Source organism: Pleurodeles waltl, chromosome 9, assembly GCF_031143425.1.
Source record: "Pleurodeles waltl isolate 20211129_DDA chromosome 9, aPleWal1.hap1.20221129, whole genome shotgun sequence".
Classification (NCBI taxonomy): Eukaryota; Metazoa; Chordata; class Amphibia; order Caudata; family Salamandridae; genus Pleurodeles; species Pleurodeles waltl.
Window position 1 is genome coordinate 1027850863 of NC_090448.1, and position 26195 is coordinate 1027877057.

Below are 26195 nucleotides of genomic sequence, written 5' to 3' on the forward strand. Positions count from 1 at the left end.
AAAAAAGGTGAATAGTTGCACACCTAATTCACAACATAATTCAAATCAGAAAGATGAGATTAAACATTTTTGTAAGTTTATAACAAAACATTGTTTTCTCCTGACATCGTGATTCCCAAAAATAGCAGAAACATTGATTCTTTGACGATGACCTTGGAATAAAATGTGAGTGTAAACAACAGATAACATTCTTTGGAACATTTGGGAGGAAACAATTTTCTGCTGCCTTTAAAATATTTATACATTTTGAATTAATGCAACTTTAAGACTAATATGTAATTGGTTAGAATAGAGTTGCACAAACTATATACATTTTCTCCACTCGTGGTGCTCGCAAAAGGAAAAGCATTGGCATTTCCAGTTGGACTAGATTTAGTATTGTATGTGCCCACAAACAACACAAATGCAAAAACTCAGCAGACATACGTGCCACTATGGGCAGCCAATGGGTAGCCACATTTTTCTGTTGTTGTTTGTCTTTGATCATTTTTTATGGGTTCTTATTGTTTTTTTTGGTCAAGCTTTTTAAAAAATGTCCTTTTTTGGTAAACATTTTTGGAACTTTACTTTCAAACTGTGTCTTAATTCTTATTTTATTTTTTTAAACTGATTTACATTTTTACGATCTTTCTTAAGATGGGCATACATTGCCCAAGAAATAACTAACTTGTTGCTCTTCCTTGAAGAGTAGCCTTTATGCACTGATTGCAGTACATGAAGAAGTACTGCAACTGGTAAACTTCCTCTTCCTCAATTGTACTTCGGGGGTGACAGTCCCTCCTCATGACTCTGCCTCTGCACCTATGCCCATGAACACTCATTTGTGTGCATGGCAAAGAGATGTTTTCTCATGCTGCTTGTGTTGAATAAGTATGCTCCATTATGCCCTCTATTTAAAACTTGGTCACACACTGAATATGTGACTTTATTGAGATTACGTTTCTTCTGCATTTCAATGAGAGTAAACATTATCACAACAAAGTTTCTTTCTCTGGGTTCTGTGTGCTGTGTGGGTATTGAAACGATCTCCACAACACCACCGTCCTAGTGTGGTGGTGCAGATAGTGGTCCAACTGAAGCACTGAGGGCCATATTTATACTTTTTGACGCAAAACTGGGCAGACACAGTTTTGCGTCAAAAAGTTTATTTCCTTGCGCCACCCGGGCGTCAAATTTATACTTTGACGCTCGGCGGCACAAACCACTCGTTAGAATAATTTTTTTTTTACTCAAACCAATGCGCCACATCATAAAGAAAAACTACGTTACTGCGGTGAAAATGACTTTAATCTGGTTTACAGCGTCGCAAACCGGATACGCACCATTTTCCACTGCAATAGCATCAAAAAGGGGCACAAACACAGCAAAATTTGCAAAGAAGCCCCAAAAATGGATCCCAGAAGCCATGACAGACCCCAGGAAGATGACAACCTACCAGGAACCAGCCAGGAGGACCCACACAAGACCCAGGAGAGGGAGAAGAAGAAAAGGAAGTGTTGGTTCAGTGCAGAGGAGCATGAAATACTGGTGAAAGAGGTGACGGAACACCAGCATCAACTATTTGTCACCTCTAAATTGCCAATTGGTAGGAGAGAGGCAATTTGGCAACAAATTGTCGATAAGATCAACAGTGTGGCAGAAGTACGGAGAACAGTCCCTGAGTGCAAGAAACGCTGGCATGACTGCAAGCACAGGACCAAGGAAAAAATGGCAAGGAACAGGAAGGCAGCACTGCAGACTGGAGGTGAGAGTCCAGCACCGCAGGTGGCCCTGGACCACATGGAGGAGATGGTGGCAGCGCAGACTACCAGGATACAACACAGATGCAGAGTAAGTGGCATGGGGATCAAAAATGCCTATTTGTTAATTGCAAGCAGGGAGGGGACATACCTCCTACACAAAGCATGTCAGCCATGATAATCAGGTAATGGAAAGGGCAAAGGAGCACGGCAAGGGGGCATGGGCTGTGTAGGGCAAACCTGGGGCACAGCACAACACTACACCAACAACCTTTGCATGGGGGTACTCTGCCATGCCAAGGATGTTGGAAAAGCAAAGCCAGTCCAGGAGGGTAGGGTACAACGTAAAACAGGCCTGCTGTCACACGACAGCTGGTATTGTCGCTATATGAACTAGGGCTCAATTTACAGTCTCAGGCCATATCCACAAGAGGTATTTACCAATGACAACGGTTGCCACTACCACCTCTGCTGTGTCAAGTAGCTAATGGCAGTTACGTGCCCATGGATCAAACACACTCAAATTCGAGGGTTCAGGATGACAACATTATCAATCGCCAGTAATGAATAAAAAGGAGCAAATCCTGTCAAATGCTCATGCCAATAGGCGCTACAAACATCAGATATTGTATGTAACATTATGAGGTACACAGCAGTAATGTCATACCCATGCTGCACAAGTCAGGGTCTACCCTGTGCCTGTGTCACAATAGCTGCAATGCCACCATGCAACATCTCAAGTGTCATAGTGTCATAGTGCTAAGACAACAGCATTGAGGGTGAGGACATATATTTCCAGCTAATGAACAACACCCGCACAGTCATAAGAGGAAATGGAACACTGCTAGGACCATCAGTGCAATCCAATGTAGCACACATTGCATAACATCAGCAGTACACACTACCAATGCTGACACCTGTACTGTGCTATGCCAATGCTATACATCGTATATGCTAGGTCCTTGCAACATATAGGTGGATGTGAAATATCAGAGACTGGGTCAGTTCCAGACTGTTAAGTGTGGTGCAAGTGCCATCAGAACACCCAGAGCCAGTGCAAGGCCACACCATGATAATGGAAGTAGATGGAGGGTTGAGTAGGATAAGAAGGTGGCAACATACAATTTGGGCAGAACCCACACCTAGAGAATGTGACGCAGACATATCCTCAAACTGCCCACACTTCATGTGACATGCAGGTGGGGCATAGGCCTAGGAGACTGCTAATCTTAATGACAGGAACAATGAACAGGAACCAAGATCACAATATGCAACTAATAGGAAGTCAGGCATGTCACATTATAAATGCCACAACACAGACACACTAATTGTACAATATCTCATTGCAGAGGACGATGGCTGTCCTGGGGATATTCCTGTCCTGGACTTCCCTGATGACATGGATGACGAGCTGACAAACATCAGCCAGCAGACCCTCCAAGATGTCCCTGGAACCCTCCAGACCCCACCTTCAGTCACAAGGAGGAGCACAGAGTAGCAGCCATCACAGAGGAACCATCCACCACCCCAATTGTACAAACTGCCAGCTGCAACCCAGATGAGGACTCTGAGGACACTGGCACCAGCTTTGAGAGGACTGTAGTTGGAGTACAGCAGGACCTAGCCAGGGAGGTGTGGGTGGGGATGCACAATATGGCAGCCAGCCTTGAGAGGGTGCGTTCGTGCATTATGTCATCTGCAGAACAGGCAACAGCCATGCAAGCGCGAACATCTATCCTGCAAGGACTTAAACAAAGTGTAAAGGAAATCAGCACTGCAGTAAGGGAGTTGCCACAACACCTCACACACCAAACCTTTCACTGCGTGCACAAATGCAATAATGACCCCCTCAGGGCCGACCTGGCTGCCTACCACAGTGATGTAACTGCTATACTTAAGAACTAGCAGCTCGTCCTTGCTGCAGTACTGCCCTTAAAAGCCCCACAGTTGGCAGCTACCGGATTTCTGACTCCACGTCTTCAAACACTGAAGTGTGTGTTGCCCCTTCAAACCCACCACCACCAAGGGCAGAGGAGACGAAATACACATCAGAAGATGAAGACGTGGAACAGATCACCTTCACCCGTAAGAGTACCCGGTAGCACAAGTCCATGCCAAATGGGCACTTATATCCTAGGTCCTGTGCTTGTTAACATGCCAGCCTTGCAGCAGCTGCTCACATGCACTGTTCTCCAGCCCACTGTTTACCTTGACACTATGCTCTGTGATTGTCTCTCACTACCTCATTGGCAATTCATGTTCCTCTGTACTGTACGCTGTGATACTTCACCCCAGCATGTCCAATGACATATCCCATTGCACCTGTGTAGAATCACAATAGAATGCATCACACTAATGGACTCACAATCCTGGACTATTTAAATATTGCACTACAGCACTTTAAAATAAATAACACTTACACAACCACTTTGTCTCTGTGTAATGTGACACATCAACCGTGTAGATTAGTGCTGTATATCACATGTCAATGGCCATAGAATGTCAATACAACTGCCTTGAAAGAATGTGGGCTGATAACTATGCACTGGGGTCTGGATTGTATCATCATCTGTGCTTCCTGAGGGTTATTTCTGAAGTAAATAGAAAACTAACAGTATAATGCTGTGTTGGACTGAAAAAGTCCGCTTCAAGGGATGTTTAAGCAAAAATCAATGTGTTCAAAATTCCCTTCTAGACAATCTTTATGTATGTGACATCCGACTATAAACTTTCATCACAGACACACACCATACAGCAGGAATGAATGTGTATGAGTGTATGGACAAATATGTAACCTGGCAGTACAATGTAAGAAATGATAGGTGTGAGTTATGTATACAATACTACATAAGATTATACCATCACTCACCTTATCAGAGTTCACATGAACATCAGACTGCAGGCAGACGGACCACAGTGCCCAAGATTCCAAATCTGGTCTCAAACGATGACAGATTGAAAACACACATCCAAACTTAACAACACATTGGGAACCATAGTAACCTTGAGTGGTGGGTGCAATGGATGGCAGATGCATAGAGAAGTAGCTTTGGTGTAGCTGCCAATGTGTCAGCTCAATTGGAATTGGGAATAACCATGTCAATAATGGGATTTGGATGCAGGATGGAACACAAATGCTAATACTAGATTGACACTGTTCACCCATGCCAAGGCCCTGATCCCCAAGCATATGACACATACTGTAAAGGAGTACCTAATAATTTATTTAACAGTAAAAAAAGGATACTAAAACTAGGAGAAACACCTTAACTAACCTAACCTATCCTGGCTACACATTACCCACAACTGGCACTAACTATCCTAATCTAAACTTACTTGTCACATTTAACTAAACACTCTAAACATCAATACCCCCCCCCTTCAATGACGGGACACATGTAGGACAAAATATACTAACCTAAACACATACTATCTTATCCTAAACAAATATATATTTTTTTGGTATTTTTATTTTATATAAATTATTTTTATATATTTTTTTATTTTTATACTCATAAACACCAACATCATCCTCCACCCACCCACAAAAAAACACATGTAAAAATATAATACCCTACACCCCCAACCCACTTATACTAACTAAACTAACAGCCTATTCTAACCTAACACTAAGCCCCCTAAACCCACTAAATATAAGAACCAGGAAAGAGGAGGGAAGCGAGGGAATCATGCCTGAGGGTCACAAAGTCATAAGTTTGCCCTCCACAGGATCTTCTTTATCCCACGCAGTCTCCTGCTATTGCGGGACACCTCCTGCAGCAGCCTGTCCATCTTGTGCAACATCTGTTGCATGTCACGTCTCATGTTCATAAAATCGGCATTGTCTATGACTTCAGCAGGGGTTGTTTGTGTGCCACTAGTGGATGGTTGTGCTGGTGCCGTTCTTGGAGCGGTAGGTGCAGGAGATGCTGTCTGTGGGCCTGGAACTGAGGAGGTAGAGGGACCTGCAACAGTGGCTGTCATCCTTGGTGTGACTGTCGTTGGAGCCGTTGTGCTGGTGGAGGTGGCTATTGTGTGCAACGATGGCCCCCCTTGGACAAATGCTCTCCAGACCCCTATGGCTCTCTCATGGCGATAACACCTGCCATGTTGCGGAACCCAGACTCCACATCTAGAATGTGGCGATAAAGCGTCGCCCGCCTCTGAAATTCTCGGATCTGATTGGCATCCATGTTGGCAGCTGTCAAAATAGAGAAAGCCAATCATTAGTGACATCATTGTGTGATACATCTACTGATGATATTCTAACACTTCCTCAAAATTAGCTTAAATAGTCCAAATCACAGTACAGATCATAGATTGTCCCTGAGGAATTACATGCCAACGCAGCCTACACATCTCCTGTCTAACAGCACAGCAATGCTCAAAAGGGTGTGTACCTACTTAAATGATCTGTGCATCATTGTTCTGCCATTAGTCACATAAGAAATGCTGCAAGTACTCCTCATGTGACAGGCCAACTAATGACTATCTTTTGGATGACAATCAAGGCCCACATGAACTGTGATTTGAAATGGAATTGCCAGGATGGTATGCAGTTGCTAATCATGAGGGTGTATCCTAGTTTGGAACAAAGGAATGTTGGAATTACATGTCTGTCTTCAACACCGGGATCCTCACACCTAGGTACGTATATTTCATAATCCTAACCCTGTGCCTCAGGGGGTGATGGACATGCAACTCATACTTTCAAACATCAAGGACAGCCAGGAAGCTTTGGACAGCTGTCCATGGGTTTAGTCAGTCAACCACAGGTAAGGAGGTCTGCCAACTAGGATAGACTCAAACATTGGACAATCACGTCCACATTTATGTTCCTAATAGCGGACAATTGTCAGCATCATTTGATCTCACTAATACGTTTCCAAAAACAAGCACACAGATGCAAGCAACCATCTGGGCTTGAGCTGCATACACACCCATGACATTCTACTCAAGTGCAGCATAAACTTAGCACAACTTGTGGAGCTAGATGCTGTTAGGAAGTCAAACATATAGTCCTACATGTTCATTAATTCACAGGGAGGCTGACGTCTGTAGGTAATACTTCTACACCACTGGTCTGTGTGAATCAGGGTATGACTTGCTGACTAAATAATGAACATGGCTACCTCCCAATTTTTCATTGTCATAAATGTAGCAAGAAATATCACCCTAATCACCTGCCCATGCCTACATTGCAGCACTAGAATCCCAAAATATGACTCTCCGCCACAGATTGTCCAATTCAAAAATGGAACAAAATGTCAAAGTCCAGGCAAGTCGCATATCAGATCATGTGCCAGCACATCATACCTTGCTATGTGTCAAACACACAGGAGTCAATCACACAACAGCTGCAAACACAGAACAAACATGTCAACACATACTGGATATGTCTGGGTGTGCAAATGGAGCCACTTCTCCAATTGGCTAGGGGGCTGGTCCACCTGTGAAACATGGAAGGGTGAAATAGGCTCAATGTCTGCTCACTGTAAAAAAACTTGGAACAACAAATCACTGTGTATGTGACATTTTATATGAAAGAGAAGCACCTCGGGCATGTACACACCCCAACAGACATACTACTGCAAGCATGTATTGACCCTGTCACTCCAGTGAGTGATAGACACACATATGCACACATGCACTGGCCCTAACAATCATGTGGTGACAAACATGATTATTCAATTTTGTGCTGTATTATTCATAGAGGGTGCTCCATTTCTTTATTTGTTGTTATGAGAGACATGCAATGCCACATTCCTGGTGCACTGCAATACCAGTCACTCAGGTATTGTGGCTTGTGCATCAAGGAACAATCAGTTACTGTGTGATGCTCATGTGGGTTGAGTTTAGCTCATGAATTATTGTGCTTTCTATGGTCCATTATATGTGGGCCTGTGTTGTCTGTAGGTTACATACGCCACATTGTCAGTGTACCCAGAGCAGTATATGCCCCCTATGACACCCTGATGGCATGGATCCTGTGTGTTACTTGATGACAATGTTACGGTAAACATGGATTGGCCATTTATCCAAATCAAAACAACAAAGAAATATATGCTGACAGTGTCTAATTTGATCATCCGTGATAGAATGCATGGGCACAGGTGTAGTCATTGCACCGGAAATGTGTTACTCAGGGCCCTGTGTACCTATATCTGGTATTGTAGATCACAGTTAGCCACATTCATTATCTTACATTTGCCAAGTTGGGTGATCTGTGGTTATACAACAAACTGACACTGTCCCCTAATTGAAACAGGGTTTAGCAAATGTGGCAATCTTGATGAGATAGGTCTCAATTTGTATGCACCTTGGGAATGGCAGCAGTCGCAGGAATGCTGGTCTGCTGATCCTAGCTTACACCCATGTCTGTGATAGCCTTCAGACTGAGAAGTTAACAATTGTACATATGCTGCACTAGATCAGCAGAGGTGTACCAAACGTAAACTAGCAAACTATTTCATCACTTTAAATGTATGATGGAAGCAGTCAAGGGTCTCTTGCACACCATCATGCAGATAAATAATCTGTGACAATGCATTCACAAAGTTCAGGGATCCCATGATGACCCATGAACTTATGAAAATTGCTTGGCTATAAAGTGACACAGATGGCAAATGCATCAGCTGTGTACCAGCAATTGTGGCGAAGGCAATTTAAAACACCCAGGAACAATGAACATAGGACCAGATATTCTCTTTTTTTAATTGTGTAGCATTTGCTTCATGTTTTTACGCTACAGCTATGGAAAGTAGCACCAAACATTTAGATATTATCCAGTGTGCATTACTTTGCCATCCATAATTAATTTAAATGCTGCACAAAGCAAATCAAAGTATTAGCCTAAGATATTACCAGAGGTTAGGAAGAACTTTGTACGTATGGCCATGAATACAGTTCAGACATGTATTAAAAATAATTGGGGACTACATGCATTCCTTGCTTTAGCGTGTGAAATACATCTCATTCCTGGTACACTCATAGGCCATGAATAAAACATATGCTTGAGCCGCATTACCATCATCTATTGACATCAAAGCAGCACTAATGTACAAGATCAAGTTATGTTTTGTAAGTTTGTGCAGCTTTTGCATCAGCAAATGATGGCAATGTGTAGCAAATATTGTATAAAACAGGGGCACTGTATATTTAACTTGCATTCCACATATCCACAAACATTTCATGCAGCATGTAAACAAATCCGCTACTGTCACTACAGAGCATTTAAATGTGCACATTAGTCTGATTTGTACTCATCAACAGGGCCACCAATCACCTCACCCAGGTGGTCCAGCAGGTCTTGCTCTCTGGCCACAAGGTCAGCCCAGCGATGTTTGATTTGGTAGTCGTTGCGCTGGGTGTTGAATATTCTCTTCAGATGGAACAGCACCTTGGATCACCTAAGCATCCTCGCCTCGGTGTGATACCCCTGTATCAACCTGCCACCAGCCTCTAACATCAGGGGTAGGAAGTGTCACACAAGCCAAATGAAAGCCCCCAGCTCCTCCTCACCCATTCTCCCCAGACGTGGCCTTCTCAACATGACAAAAATTATAGGGATAGGAAAGGGAAAATAGGAAAATACAGGGAAAGAAGCTAGGAAAATGAAATCTAACGAACCCCCAAACAGCCCAACAATACTTCAACTAACAATACCCACTACACACTCCCAACAGTACGAAAACCAAATTAGACACCAAAAATGACAAAAACACACTTACACTGATTTACTGAGGCAATTACAAAAACAACAGATGACAATTAGAATGGCACACAGGAGACAAAAGCACAATTAATTTTTTTTTTTAATATATTTTAATTGATTTTTCAAAACAAAAGCCATACATTTCTTGCATATACAGACATTAATAACGATTTGTCATTGGTTACAGTTTGCCGTCTGGCTTTCCCGTATTAAGAACGATATATATAACAAAACTCCTAAGAACTTGTGTGCACTACCCGGTATGTTTATTCTGCCCATCACTTCCGAAGTTGCCGCCGCATAAGACGAGGCGTTCAATTGCAATGTGGTTCTATTGCCACTAGTGACAGGGGCCCGCATCGCCACACGGGCGAGGGCGGGGGGTCAGAGGAGCCTAGGGAGGGGGGAGGGGGAGGGGGGCAAGGGGAAGGGGAATGGCACAGTGGAGCGTAGCGCTGGTGACTATTGGTTGAGTGTGCAGGCTTCTTAGTGCTGTGGCATGCATGCATTGGGAGGGGGGGGCTGCTGTGCTATCCATGTTGGCGAGGCATTAATGATGGATATATATGCGTCCCCAGATGTGGTGATGTCCTTCTGCCGGGGGGTAGGCCCATAGCCTTCCAGGTGGGTGCAGCCGTCTGTGATTCAGGGGGGTCTTTCATAGTTTTTGGCTTCTAGCCTGGACACTAAGACGCCCCAGGTCTCGCAGTCCGCCTGTCGCAGTCCCGTACAAACTAAATTTGTTAATACCTGATGCTCAGCGTGAGCCCAGCGTAACGTGAGGGCGAGCCAGACTTTTAAGTCAGGTGTGTTGCGAGCCTTCCAGTTCATTGCTATCAGTCTTTTGTACATTACATACGCTAGATCCACAAACCTGTGCAAGTGTTTATTTCTTTTCCTCCTTGTCCTTAGTCCGAGTAGACAGGATTTGGGATTCGTGTCCAGGTTGAGCCCCATGATTTCCGCAAAGGCTGTGACCACCCCCCCCACCCCCCCTCAACCGCGGGCACTCCCAGACCATGTGATAGAACTGTGCTGCTGGTATTTTGCATCTGGGACAGGCTGGGTCCGATCCGGGGAACATGCGCTTAATCCTGGCCGGCACCAGATATGTCTGATGTAGATAATTGAACTGTGTGTATCTGAATCTGGGGTTTCTTGAGACCTCGCGTGTGTGGTACAGAGCTTTTGGCCATTCTGTCTCTGAGATCGGAGTGGGCAATACGGTATTCCACCTCTCTCTAGCTTTCTGCAGGTTGTCTTCCGGGGGTCTGTTCAGAAGTTTATAAAGGTTTGAGACTGCTTTTCCTTGGGGATCCCAGTTCAGCATGTGGTGCAGGGTGACTGAGATATCAGGCTCTGCGTCGCCAGATGCCCACGTTTTCCTGATTGCATGGCATATCGCGTGGTATGCCAGGAATTGCCCCGGATTGATCTCTGTGAGGGCCTGTATAGCTTCGAAAGTCATTAATTTCCCTTCCTCGAAACAGTCTCCTACTGTGCTTATACCCGCGTTTGACCAAGTTGTAGGTGAATATGAGCCGGCTTCCACCCACCCGTGGAGCCGATCCAATGGGAGGAGTGGTGAGTAGGGTAGCTTTTTAATTCCCTTTTGGATATACTTCTTCCAATATGTGTGTGCCACTATCATCAATGGATTTGTGCATGTGCTTTTAGTCTGCTTGTCCAGCAACCACACTAGTACGGGAGCGCCCTGGAGTCGGGATTGCAGCCATATGGTTTCTGCCGAGCTGGGTCTATGGAGCCAATTTAAGATCCACTGCAGCTGTGCGGCCGCAGAATAGAGCTCAAAGTTTGGGGCGCCCAGTCCACCCATTGCTACCGGATGATGCAGCGTGGTAAGTGCAATCCGCCTTCTGCCCTCACCCCACACCAGCTGTAGTAGGATGGAGTTCAAGCCAACGAAAAAGCTTTTGGGGATATTGATTGGCAGGGCCGCAAAATAATACAACAGTCTAGGTAATATCAGCATGTTTGCTATGGCTACTTTACCCAGTGGTGAGAGTGGTAATTTATTCCAGAAGCGTATTGAGCTCTTAACAGAGGACACCGCTTTCCCCAGATTTCCATCCCTTAGATCTTCCGCCTTGTGGTAGACGTTGATCCCTAGGTATTTAAATGTGTCGAAGCACCATTTTAGGTGGCCTGATGGGGCGCTCTCTTGCCTCGCAGGGGGCCAGCTGGTTAGTGGGAATATACAGGATTTCCCCCAGTTAACTATTAGACCAGATACCCTTCCGAACTCAGATAGTAGCGACATCACTGGTGCCAGCGAATTCTCCACTCTGCGTATGTATATCAAGGCATCATCTGCGTATAATGATATGGAGTGGAGAGTACAGTTCCTTGACACCCCCCATTCTTCTTTTTTGGCCCGGACGCGTACAGCTAGTGGTTCCATCGCTAAAGCAAACAGGAGGGGGGAGAGGGGGCAGCCCTGTCTTGTTCCCCTGCTAATCGGAAAGGTTTCTGATATTACTCCTCCCGTCTTCACCCTAGCCTGTGGGGCAGTGTACAGAATACGTACCCAGTTTATGAATTTTGGACCAATACCCAATAACTGCATGGTGGCGAACAGGAAGTCCCATTCTAATGTATCAAACGCTTTTTCTATGTCAAGCGATATCACCACTTCCTCGAGTGCGGTCGGGGAGGTATCTCCCATCACACTGAGCAGCCTCCGAATATTTAGGAAGGTGTTACGTTTCGGGATGAATCCATTCTGGTCATCATGTACCAGGATATGCATGTAGGGAGCTAGTCTATTAGCCAGGATTTTGCCAAGTATCTTACAGTCTAGGTTCAATAGTGAGAGAGGTCTGTAAGACCTGACGTCAGTGGGGTCGCGCCCCTGCTTTGGAAGGACCACTATCATTGCCTCTCTCATTGAGGGGGGCAGGATACCGTTGATCCCTGCTTCTTCGAACGTTTTTAGGAGATGTGTGTTAAGGTGTGTCGCAAAAGTGGAGTAGTATTCTGATGGCAAGCCGTCTGTACCTGGGGCTTTATTCCTAGGTAGTTGTTCGAGGGCCTTATTAAGTTCCCCTAATGTGATGGGGGCTTCTAGTGTCTCTCTGTCGACGTGCATTAGTTGGGGCAGAGGAGAGTCTGCTAGAAAGGACACAAGCTGTTGAATGGTGCTTGATGTGCTTTTGGTGTATAATTGTGTATAATATTCCCTAAACGCATCATTTATATTGACCTGCGTAGTAGCTATTGCGCCTGCGCCTGTTCCTATTGCCCCTATTGGAGGGCACCGCCGGTCCTCCCGCAGCAGCCACGTGAGCAGCCTACCAGATCTGTCGCCTTCCGACTGTAGCCTAGCCACGTGGTGTTTGTTGTCGTGGAGGCGTAATGTGACATCAGCCTTTGCATGTTCCGCGCGCGTTTCCTTCAGAGCCGTGTATGGCGTTTCATTGCGAGCAACCGCGTTTTCTAGTACTCTTAGTTTCTTCTCCAGCTTGCTAACCTCTGCGTGAAGTGTGCGCCTCACCCCCCATGTAGTGGAAATACAATGTCCACGAATCACCACTTTGTGTGCGTCCCACTCCATTGCTCTTGATTTTGTGGTGCCGGTGTTTAGTTCCCAGTACTGTTTTAGCGCTGTTCTCAGTGAGTCTGTAAATGCAGGGTCATGTAATGCTTCCGCTTGTAGCCTCCATGTTGGAATAGCCTGGCGCTTCCTGCCCCAGTCCAAGGCTATATTAAGCGGTGAGTGATCTGATAGTGTCTTGGCTAGATATTCTGTTCCGCTGATCCCTGTGCAGATCTCCTGAGTGCCCCACATCAAGTCTATCCTAGTGTGTACCTTATGTGGTGCTGAGTAAAATGAATACTCCCTGTGTCGTGGGTGTTTCATGCGCCATATGTCATGAAGGCTCATGTTACTAGCCCATGTCGATAATGGGCGGCTGAGGAGTCTAATGACTATTGAATGTGTGGGGGGATTTGACCTGTCCAATGCTGGATCTGGCGTGCAATTAAAGTCTCCTCCCCATATGGCGGGTGCTTCGGGGTTCGTTAATAGCGCTGGAGTGAGTGTACTCAGGAACTCAGGCAGTGCGCTGTTGGGAGCGTATACCCCTATAATTGACAATTGTTTGCCGTCCAGCTTACCCTCCACCACCACATACCTGCCCTCGTGATCTATCTTGTGCGATGTTTGAGTGAAGGGGACACTTCCTGCTATCCATATGAGTACCCCCCTCGCGAAGGATGAATAGGATGTGCCCACAATCTGACCTCCCCATTTACTACGTAGATCCTGCAGGTCTGGGTCCCGCAAGTGAGTCTCTTGTAGGATTGCAATATGTGTGCCATGGCGTTTGAGTCGTGTGTGCACCCTGGCCCTCTTGCCCGGAGTCCCCAGTCCCCTGACATTCCAGGTGATTATGTCATATTTGTATGTGCTATGGGTTGTGGATTGGGCCATATTCAATTTGTGAATGTGTGTCTTGCTCCCCGGAACCCAGGAAGCTCCATTGGGTCCCCACCGCCCCCGTCGCCCCCGCGGGCGGGCCCCACACCGCCGGGCATTTGTCCAGTGTTGTGAGCAGACCGGTAGTGCACGAACTAATAGTTACCCTCTTACCCTCCCCAACTGGATCCCAACCCCAACTGTGAACTTGCAACAGGCCACACACCCATAGTGGGTGCGGGCTAAGGTGTATCCGTATGGATATCTGCGGGGGAGCAATAATACTATCCAGATGCGGCTCATTTTAGGGGCTCGCATCCTTCTGCAGACACGGTCCGCAATTAGTTTGGGGTGCTCCCAGGGCACGGCCCTCCACCCACCCCCCCTCCGCTCTGCGCCACCAGCTGCGCACAATATGAATAAAGGAGTTATCTCCAGGAGCAAACGTGTAAGGATACAGAAGTTCAGGTGATATGATCACCTATTTCAGGAGGAAGTAGCAAAGTTCAGTTCTGTGCTCCGGCTGTGGCGGTTGGACCCCCCTAGGGGGATAGTTCGGTGGTTTTTGTTCAGAGTGCATCTGCGGACCTGGGGGTGAACTCCGGGCCTCTAAATGCCTCCGTTAATGTAGAGTCCGAGCTGATCGAGTCCGAGTCCGAGCCCTCCACTGGATGGGACCTAAGCGTCTCAAAGGAGTTCTGAGTTAGTAGGGGAGTTTCTTTAAGGGCCCTGGCTCACTCCTCTGCAGCCTGTTCCTCCGTGGGTTGACCCCTGGCGTGCCTCTTAGATCGTTTCCTAGGTTTCGTCGTTGACCAGTTCTCGTCAGCACCGGCTGCCTCGCGTGGTTGGGCGAAGCCTTTGGCATGCATCCACGTCCAGGCATCTTCCGGAGAGGTGAACACATGGGTGCGTTCATCTGTTATTACGCGAAGTTTAGCGGGGAACATTAATGCGTATTTTATGTCATACTCCCGTAAGCGTTGTTTGACTTGGGTGAAGGAATTGCGTTGCCTTTGCACATCCTGAGTGAAGTCTGGATAAGCATGAACAGTCGAATCCTCATACCTGTATGGGCCTTTGCTGCGGAACTGTTGGAGTATGGTGTCCTGGTCCCTGAAGTTTAGGAACCTAGCTATCAGTGGTCTCGGAGGTTGGCCCGGTGCCGGGGGGCGTCCGGGGATTCTGTATGCTCTTTCCACTGAGAAGAATTTGGATGGAGTTCCATTCAAGACCTCTTTAATTAACCAGTGTTCCAACAGGAGCTCTGAGCTTTGATCCAGATATTTTTCAGGAAAACCGAGAAACCGTATGTTGTTGCGGCGGGATCTGCCCTCCGCCTCCTCTGCTCTTCCCAGCAGTGACTTAACTTCTGCATCTAGGCGGAGAATTTGTTTTTGGTTATCCGCTACCGTGGGGGCCAGTTCACTTAGCGCCGCCTCCGTTGTCTTCATTTTATCAGATAGTTTGCCATGGTCTACTCTGAGGATGTTCAGATCTTGCGATACCGTGTCTATCCTGGTTTCCAGTGAGGTTTTAGTGTCCATGATTGCTTGCAGAACTTTCTCGAATTGTGAGGAATGGGACATGAGCGTGGACTCCAATGACTGCAGAGAGGGCGTATGCTGCTGATCTCCGGGTGCCTGGCCTTGCGTGCTCCGATCCTGGTTTTTAGCTGATTTGGGCCTTCCGGCCATTTTGACTTATCTGTTGCGGCCTGATTCCTCCTAAAATCACGCGCACGGCTGCGTTCTCTGGGCCTTGCAAGCGAGGAGGGCATACAATTCCCCGCGGGGCCACGCCAGTGCAGACTTCAGTGTTTGAGGCTTCGGCCCTGCTGATGGTCCTCTAAGCGAGATCTTATTCAGGCGATCCAGTACCTCCCGTCGCTAGTTCCACACGCGTGTCACAAGCCCCCGGTCGGCAGCCAGCTCCAGGCTCTAGGTCCTCTTTCGGTGTGGAGTAGGGGAGTGGCGTTCCCGAGCTTAGTGTATTACGGGCCCGCACAGTTCTTTAAGCGCTATTCCACCCTGTGGTGCAGGTCAGCACCATTTAACAGAGGATATGGCTTAGCTTGATCCTGACTGACCCTGCACGGACCACGTCTGTGGTGGCCTCGATATCCAGCTGCAGGCTCAGAGACGACTCCCGGGGCGGGCGCACCGTGCCATCAGACATGAGATAAAGAAGGCACCCCCAGTGGCCCACGTAAGGATTCGTCACCCGTCCTTCATCCCCCCTTGTGGGCGGGAGGGGGTAGTCGGCACAGGGCAAAGGCAATGACTCCCAGTTCCCCTCGCCGTGCACCCGTCTCACCGTCAGGACCTCCAATCTGGTGCAAAACCCCACCTCAGGGGAAGACAACGCCAGCAGCCTCCTGGAGAGGGCGCGACTGCTGTGGCCGATCTCACAGCCGCCCGGCAGGCTCCACAGCCCTGTGAAGCATCCGGGGGGGGGCCATGGAGCGGGTCCCGACCCGCTCATGGAGCGAATTTGCCCCTGGCCTATTGTTGTACTCCCACAAGGCCTTTTGCGGGGGGAAGTGCGTCTCCTTGCTCGTTCCCAGCCGCGGCTCGCCGCTGTGCCTCGGAACTCCCCACGCCCGGCGGAGGGGGGGGGAGAGCCCCGATGTCCGATATCCTGGCGAGGAGGGGGGGGCCGCCCAGGGCGGAACCGAGACAGAATATGGGCTTAACGCCCTCGCGAGGTGGGTCGCTCCCGGCTCCGCGCACCCACCTCTCTTCCAGATTCCGGGGCCGCGACCAGCCCGGCGCGGCCAACAAGATGGCGGCCGCAGCTTTCTGCTCCGGTCCGCTCTGCGGCAGCACCTCCGCCCGGCCGCCCAAACACACCTGGAGCCGCCAGCAAGTGGAGAGCGGCTGCAGAAGCAGATCCCACCGCAGGGATGTGGCAGCGGCACCCCAGGAGCGCCCCACAAATTTTTCCGTGGCGAGCCCGAGAGGAGCGCTTAATCAAGCGTCCTTCCCGGTCGCCATCTTGGCTCCTCCCCGAGACAAAAGCACAATTTGGACAAACACAACTCTCAACACAGCCACACAGTCTAGAAAAATCACAGACTGCAAAGTGAAAGTGAAAGTGCACCCACTGTACCATTTCTGCAAACAGGATATCCTATTACATCACTTGCTGTCTCAAAATGCAGTGCGTGTTTATTATGATGCATGAACATTTTATGACGCTTATGGGCTTTGCGTCAATATTTTTTGATGCATATGTTTAAAAATTACCCCGCATTCAAAGATCAATATATTTTTCATGGATAACCAATTTCATGGGGTGCGGTGTTGGAATTACCTCTAGGGACCAACGGATGTATAATGGCTGTGAGCATAATTTTTCAACGCGTATGCGGCATATTCTGATGCATATGTGTCTTTTTAGACGCGTTTGCGTCAAAATATCTGTCTTTAACTGTGTTTGTGTAATTTTTCTCATTTGTAAAGTACATGAAAGCTGTAATTATACGGAGATAGTCTGTTAGGGCCTGCTATGTGTGTTCCAGTGTTTGGGCACATGTGGCAGACCACACTACTGCGGACCATGATACTCATGTTGTTGTTGCAGATTAGCACTCTTAACAGACGCAAAAGCAAACCAAACATTTGGAATAAAAATTGCAATACCCTAGTTTGAGCAGGCGGTGCGTCAATAGAGGATAGCAAGGCTACACAACTTTAAAAATTCACTCATGGCCTGTGTGTTTATGTCTGTGAATTGACTATTTCATTTGTTGTTGTGCCTCTGTGTGAACGTCACAAGACGTGTTTTGCATAATGTGCTTGTATGCATGTGTTGTAAATGTGGATAACCATCAGATGCCATTCATTGAGGTACATCAGTCAGGATATGTGTTCTTATGATGTGTGAACGTCCCTGACTTTGGGAACAAAACATCTCCCATGACAAACTATGCACAGGATAGATAGAGTACGTTTGATAATGGCAATGTTACAAGTGTAAGCCATCACATGTAGTCGAATGTTGGCTACCACTTCCTAGTCACTTGTTTGTATACTACCCATGAGTCAGGCATTTGAACATGCTAGGCAGGTACAGTGTGTGTGACATAGAGTCCCAACACCAATCCTAAAAAGTTATGTTACACCACAGTTTGAGTCTTATAAATGGCCTATGTTTCTCCTGTGGCAGTGGAGGACCAGAAGACCATGCTGCATGTGATCACATATTTCCATTGGTTTATTGCACAAAGGTGTCCAGTTCAAGTGTGTCGGCATGTGTACCCTGTGTCAGTATTGGCATTCATGTTGTCACAGTTACGTGCAGGTCTAGTCATGAGTCTGTGGAGCCATTCTATGCATTAACAGAGTATCCTTCAAAGCAGAATTGACCTTAAGCCAAAGATAAATTGATGACACACATGGGGATAGTCTAGCTATGGCACTGCAGAACTTTTTTAAGGCTGACAGCAGGGCAACTGTGGTGTGCTCACAAACTTTAGGGATCAGTAATAGAAAACAGGCAGGTTTCATCCCAACATTTGTACACAGGGTGGCCTCTAACATTCCCACTGCAACGGGGAACATCAGCGCCTCTGTGCTGATCAATCTCACAACTAGTCACCACGCAAGCCCCATCAAAAGATGGCGACAGAAGTGAATCTGTGTCTGGACCGTCAGGGCACAAACATGTTTTGTCCTTACATACACATTAGCAACCCTTGTTTGTTGTGCTGGAGGCACCGTACAAAATCCATGCATACAGCCATAGTACACAGTCACTGTTTGGCACTCATGAATACATGAAACCCAGACAAGGGATGGGGGCTGAGTTATGCAATTTGAATACATGTCCCAGACCATGATACGATAAGCAAACTGATTATACTATACTATACATTTGAGGATTCATCGTAGACCAGACACAGTACCCCAGGAGGAAAGAGAGGGCATGGAAAGCAACTATGAGACAAATGTAGCCACAGGGAACCTCTATGGTAATTCAAAGACAGGAACCAGTCAGGCTAACAGGATACATGGTTTGTCAGGAACAAAAATGAACAAGGCAAATACACAGTGAGCAGACTCTGACTGGGAAAAGCTGGAACAACACTGTGGGAACTAAAATCTGTACTTGTGCTGTGGGCTGCAATGTTACACAATCCCCCAAGGGCTGTGTTACACAAGTGATTTATACGGCAATGCACAACAAGGATATTCAGAAAATGGCAGCTTCTAAGCAGTTCCAGGCAGCAGCAATGGCAGTGCAGGTTCAAATGTCTGGTATGCATGGAAGAGCTCACAGGTGTGTGCAGCTTCAGTCTCTCACAAGTCCTGTAGGTGAGAATCAAGTTCAAAGGGCCAACAGTACCTTTCACATGGGAAGCAATGGACAAGTTATTACAGGTCCTACCAACTACCAGGCAGTGCATTATCGGAACTGAAGTCCATGCAGACTGATGAACTAAGACTATGGCATGCCATACTGAAGAGGGAAGCACACAGGAGTCATAATGGGAGTCTGGGTGTGTGTAGATGAAGGTTATCAGGATACAGATAGTCCATTTACAGGGCCCTCTAGAGAAGGGTGGGGGAGACTGAAAACATGGCAGTGGCAGGACTTATTACCTGGGAAGGACTGTCCAGGGCATGTCTTGTGAGAAATGCTTGTCATACCTGGGGCACTCGTGCTATCCATTTTCAACTTAGATGGACTTCTTGTCACACATGCTCCTTGCAAAGATAGCTGATGTCACACTTACTACTGTCAAGGGCCTGGCCATATATTCCTGTTACCAATGCAATAGCACATCCACTGACTCATGTATGAAACACTTTTTTACCTTATGATTGATGGTGTCTTAGTTGTGTGTAATGTGTTGCAATGGCCCATGTTGGCAACATGGTTGTGTCTCATAGCTGTGGTCCTCTGATTTTGCCCTTCACATGTGAAATAGACAGGACATATGTCATTTCCACTGTGTGTGATGTTGGCTGCACATTCATACCCATCAAATGTGATGTGGCATTTTCAGTAACCTAATCTGTATTTCTGCAATGCTCCAAGAGGCTAAACTCTGATCATGATTCCTAGGGATCATGTGAGGCATAAATAATTACCTAGACCATGATTGAGTGATGAAGTGAGGTGTTTAATGACATATGTAAGAAATTGGTGATGGTGACTAGATTTAAAATAAGTTTTGTACAATGTGTTGTCTCAGATGCAATCCTGCTGCAGTGTTTGGATGTTTCCCCTCATGTTGACGACAGCATCCTCCTCTTCCTCCTCTTCAGGCATTTGTGGGTCTGGTTCATAGAGGGGAATGTTCCTCCTTACATAAATGTTGTGCATGATGGCACAGGTCAAAATGATCTTGCAGACCTTTTCAGGTGAATATAAGAGGCTGCCTCCGGTGATGTTGAGGAACCGGAATCTGGACTACAGGATGCCAAAAGTTCTCTCTATTATGGTGTGTGTCCTCCTATGTGCCTCATTATAGACACGCTCTGCTGCTGTGCTTGGGTTGGCAAATGGGGTCATGATCCATGGCTGGATCCCATAACCCTGATCAGCTGAAAGAGAAAATTAGTGTAAATATTTGGATGTTGGTTGCACCTTGATTATCACTTTGCATGGCAGTTGTTATCTTGTGTCGTATGTGACTCATCTGTGTTTGTGTTATTGTGTGGGATCCTAGGCTTCTAGGATGTTCTATCAGCATTGGGTTGTTTATTAAACTAAACTGGTGTTTGGCTGATTGACCTGATATCAGCGGTATATTTGTAAACTTGCTGTTCATTGTGTATCTCCCATGCATTATGTCATGTGAAAGAAGTGTCCATGTGCCTTCACTGGAGGTGACATGATACTTCCACACACAGAATCGATTCCACTGTGGTGGTAACACGGTTGCACTGTGTGGCCTGAACATCCCATCCAATTCAACATAAGTAATATCATGTGAAAAACAACAGTGAGGCCCTTTGATTTAGCTAGGTGACAATGTACAACACATCGCCATAATTTTGCAGCACTGAAGTGTTGACAATTGACAATGCACAAATATCCCATGTGTGACACGTTCTATTTTTGTGCCCTCATCGAGTTGGCTCATGTGCAAACGTGTACCTACACAACTGAACCTGCTCCAGGTAAGCTGGCTAACTTGGTTGTGGGGGTGAAGGTTTAAGTGTTACAAGGTCGATATTACTGTACATCTGTTGTGTATATGTGTAATTGTCTCAATCTGTATGTGTAGCAATGTGCACTTTGCAATATTGTCAAATCAATATGTGTTCTTAGCATAGTCCACTTCCTTATTGGTAGCGGGCAATGTCACCCCAGGAGTGATGTGAGATGTTGGTCCTGCCCCAATTATTCCATGTCACCTTCATTCAAGTCATCATCATCATCATGCTATGTGTCTCATGGTGCTTGACCTGCAGCGAAACACATTACACACCCCTTACACAGTACGTATTGCTTGAAAGGGTGTGTGATTGAGTGTTATTGATGTGATATTTTAAGATTCATCTTCCAAGTTGTACTGCCAGTTATGGCCATGTCATTGTCACTGTGTGGTTTTAAATTGGTCCCTTGTGGCTCTGGAGTGGCATCTGTTGTTATTTGCATCTGTCATTTGTCCATAGGTGTGTATCCCATTGGGTCATGATATCAAACATGACTAGCAGTGTCACAACCTCAGTGTCTTCCTAGCCACGTGTCAATGTAGTGATGTATGTGTTGTGTGTCCTGCAGGGTTGCTGTGCAGTCTGTATATAACTAGGTATCTGTACTTACCAACAAGTAGGCCATTTCCATATCGTCCATCCTGAAAGTGTTGATTGATGGTGCAGTGGCGGAAGATGAATGAATCATGTACTCTCCCAGGATACTTTGCCACAATGTTGATGATCAATCCCCGGTGATCCACAATGGCCTGAACATTGATGGAGTGTGTCTGCTTCCTGTTGCGGTATAGATGCTCGGTTGCAGCAGGTGGCACGATCCGTACATGTGTGCAGTCAATGGCACCAAGCACATGTGGGAAGCTGTTGATTTGGTAGAGGCACTGTTTGGCCTCCTGCTGCTTCAGCTGTGTGTTGGGGAAGGTGATGTGGTGGGAGGGAGATGATGGCATCCAGTACCTTGGGAAGGAAGGCAGAGAATGAGGGCTGTGAGAATCCGGCAACCAGGGCACCAGTGGTTTGTAAAGAGCCACTTGCCAACATGTGGAGCACAGCCAGCAGCTTGGTCTCTGGTGGAATGATGTGGGGTGTCTGCAAGCTGGGTGCCAACTGTGGCTCAATGTGGCGCAGCAGCTGCTGTATGCCTTGCCAGTTTAGTCTGTACCTCTGAATGATGTCATGTTCCCTGAGGCCCTGAAGGGTTGTCCTGGTCCAGAATATCCTCTCCTGCCTTTAGCGTTGCCTTTGGGGTCCCTGCTGATGTGGTGAAAGCTGCTGCTGTTGGTCCTGTGCTCTGCGTCTTTGTGCATGCTGGATCAATAGTACCTCCATGTCTTCCTTTTGGAGCTCTGATGTTGCCTCTGTAGGTTTTCCTTAAGTACTGGTGTGTTTGCCCCATTTTAAAACCTGCCCTGACCCAGGCGTAAATTTTTTATGCAAATTGGGATGTGCGACATCTTCCGCCTCCCAGCCGTGCGGGATTTTTGCACGGTTGGATAAATATGGCGCATGGGTGTTTAAGTCATTTTTTGAACGGGAACACCTGCCTTGCATGTCATTAACGCAAGGCGGTTTCACACATCCAGAAAATGACGCACACTGAGATATCTGGACGTTAGCAGGGTCTAGCGTCAAAGTATAAATATGGTGTAAGGTTTGCGCTGAATTTGCATTAAAAAAAAATACGCAAATCCGGTGCAAGCAGAGTATAAATATGCCCCAGAGTGCTTCCTGTCTTGCTCCAGTATCTTTAGAAGAAAAGATGGTATTGGATTCCAAATGTAAGTCTGACTCTGAAAAGAGGAATGCAAATTAATGTCCTGTAAAGGGCAAATTTTGTCTCTAGAGGCCGTGTGCTTGTTTTTTAATTTATGTGCATTGGTTAGCCAATTAGAAAGCAGCTTTTCATATTTTTTTTAAGTGTTGTGGGATTTGTGGATCCTTCATGACGCCAACAAGACAATTCAACAGTGTTACTCTATGACTCATGAATACAGGATGAAGGAACTTGTTTTAAGGGTCTACAACTCCCAAAAAGTTGCTAACTTCATAAAGATTATAAAGTTGTGTTTGTAGAGAGAAAAAAATGATATTATGTTATGTTTTATTATGTTAGGTAGACTTAGAGAGTTTACATGAGGGTATCCAGATGCTAGAGCAGGTGAGTGGGCACATTTCAATTGATTAAGGTCAGATGTTTGCTTTGGGTAAATTGAAACTCAGAACTGTATTTCTGAATTTTAAGCGTCTTGGAAGTTGCAGTAACAGGAACTGGTATCAAAACTCCAGGAACTCACTTAGGCCCGTATTAATGGGAAAAGGACAGAGCATGACACTGCACCAAAATTGGCAGAGCCCCTCTCTGTCATTTTCACAATGCAGAGATGCACCGTATTTAAGTGAATACAACGCACCCCTTTGTTGTCCCATGCGTTGGTGCTAAATTTTACTGCCAACGCCCACGCAGGCATCCTTGCACCATTGTGCAAGGATGTCTTCTTTGAAAGGTTTAATTGTCCCTTCCCGCACACAAACAATCACTAATTGCACTTTGGCACTTCTGTGTGTGTTGCAGAATGCAGCACTCATAGAAGTGCCAAAGCGTCATTTTCAAATGATTGTTTATGTGCAGGAAGGGACACCTTCCCAAACATCAACAATAATTTATGGCATTTTGCTCTTTCTATGTGTGCTGCAGAATGCAGCAGGCATATAAAAAGCAAAAAACAAGGAGAATTAAAAGTATTCCTCCTTGTTGTGCCTTGCTAACACCACCCCTGAGGGCGGCGTTGGATTTTGGCACTGCCTCAGGTTTACGAAATCTCATATATTTGAGGCAGTGTCAAAATGCAATGGGTTTTGCAGTGGCACACCCACAGCAACACCCATTGCACACCCCTCTGATGCAGATAACTGTGTTGGAGGGGCCCATATTTACAAGGCTGTGTAATGCCACAAAAGTGACATTACCCCTCCTTGTGAGTATGGAGCAGAGGTTAGCGCCAAAGGAGCGTCACGTAAAGTCATGCTCCAGTGGCGTGGGGGGCTCATAAATATGCCCCTCAGAGTTGCAGTGAACTCACAAATCCTTGGGCACCATTGTAAATACTTAATTTGTTCCTGTGAGGACATTATTGCACATTCAAACATTTGTTATTATTATACATAACTGCAATCCTTGCTTCATGATAGACTTGCTGGTTATTTTTGCTGTTGTTAGTTTTTTGGGGGCTAAAACTGTTTTTTCACTAGTATCTATGGATCCTGGGTAAGATGATCAGCAAAGGGCAAATCCAGAGCAAGCTGCTTAGGATATCAGTAAAAATGAGGCTAGCAACACCAGTGGCTATATTACACAAAGTGCTGGGGCAGAAGCAACAGATGTCTGGGCCACAGATGCTTGCATGGCCCCATTAACATGAAATGGAGGGAAACACTTTGAGTCTGTGCCCATGCCTTATTTTGGAATCAGGCACAGAGGCAAAGAAGCTATATGTGGGCACTCTCATTGTGTGCCACAACAATGTAGCACAGTCAGTGCCATTCCCAATGGTGCCATCTAAAATTGTGGTTTTATGGACCTCCAACGCATCCCCCTGCAGACCACTGCAATTATTCAAGGCATCTGCCTACAGGGGTATTTCTGTTCCCCTTTGAAGTGCAGGGTGAGTGTTATCGGCACGGTGAAGGATGGAGTGGTTGATTTTTACAGCCTCTCCTCCTCTCACCGCTTGACTGTCCTCAGAGCAGCTCATTATATACACTATAAACTGGGTGTCCTGACTTTGTTTGTGCCCAATTTGTTAAAGGTATTCTGCAGAGCGAACCGGGACCGTGTGCACTTAGTATGTAATACCCTCAGGTCTTCAACTGAGTCTTATGAGTGGCCATTATTTCCCATTGCTTCTTGAGAAAAGAAACTGTCAGTGAAATGTATTATATGCACAGTATGTGACAAGTAAATCAACAAGGGCAGTGGGGGGAAATATGCATTCAGAATCAATCCATGCACAAGCATCTAAAAACTTGGCATCAAAGGTAATATAATGTAGCCAAATCGAGAGGGACTCTAAACAGCCAGAATCGACTTCTGCCACCATATTACAGCATGCTATCTCTCATGGCAACAAATTGCCATACAAGCCGCCTTTGATCAGGACAGAAAGGAAAGTGTCACTCCTTCTCCATTCTTGGCTTGCACAGTCCTATCTGTGGGTTTGTGATCTCCATTCTGAGAGCATGGAAAAATCAAGTCTTGACCCATCAACTGACATGCAAACAATATACATTTGTTATATTTTAATTTCATATTTCACTGTTACAGTTGTATTTTTCTTTTTTTTGTTCCAAAAGAAGTAAAAATAAAAAAATAAAAAAATTGTTATTTTTAGAGTAAATATGAATATGGTTTAAAAGTAGATAAAAAATATTTTGTTGTGTATGTCAGTGAGTTCAAATGAGAGTCAGTTTTAATAATGTACATGAGGAGAAATGACTGACTGAAAATGGCAGTCAGTGAACTTTTTAAAGGTGTTTGAGGGATTGTACTGTAGTATTTGTCTACAGACCCTGGATTGCATTAATGATCTGGACACAATAGGTGAAAATCATTGATGCACATAGACTAAGACTGTGTGCAGTGGGTGTTGCCTAGCCAGGTTTTCTACACCAACCTTGAGTAAGGCTGAGAAATTGCACTCCACCCATTTCAAGTACCTAATGTCTACTGCATAAGGCCAAAGACTACACATGAGAGAGTGAGTGGTTGGATACAGTTTCTGGTCTGACCCTGCTCCCTACAATCTTTTTGGGCACCTGAGAAAGCTGTACACGACCTTCAGCCATGCGCCGCACAGGTGAGCTGCAAAGACTAATCTCCAGCCAGGCCCTGTGGCCCAATCACTATGTCCTTCTGCAAACTGCATTTGGCCATGAGCAGTCAGTCCTTGTTCAATTCTATTAGTGTGCCCCAAGTGGATGAACCGCAGTCTGGTGACTCATTTCCCTGTGTATGACTCCAATGACTTCATAATGCCTTTTCCTCCACGGAACTGGGCACTTCTTCTTTTCTCTGAGTGCACCTCTGGGAGAGTGACTGTGCACTGACACATGTCCCTGAGTGTGACACTAAATACATC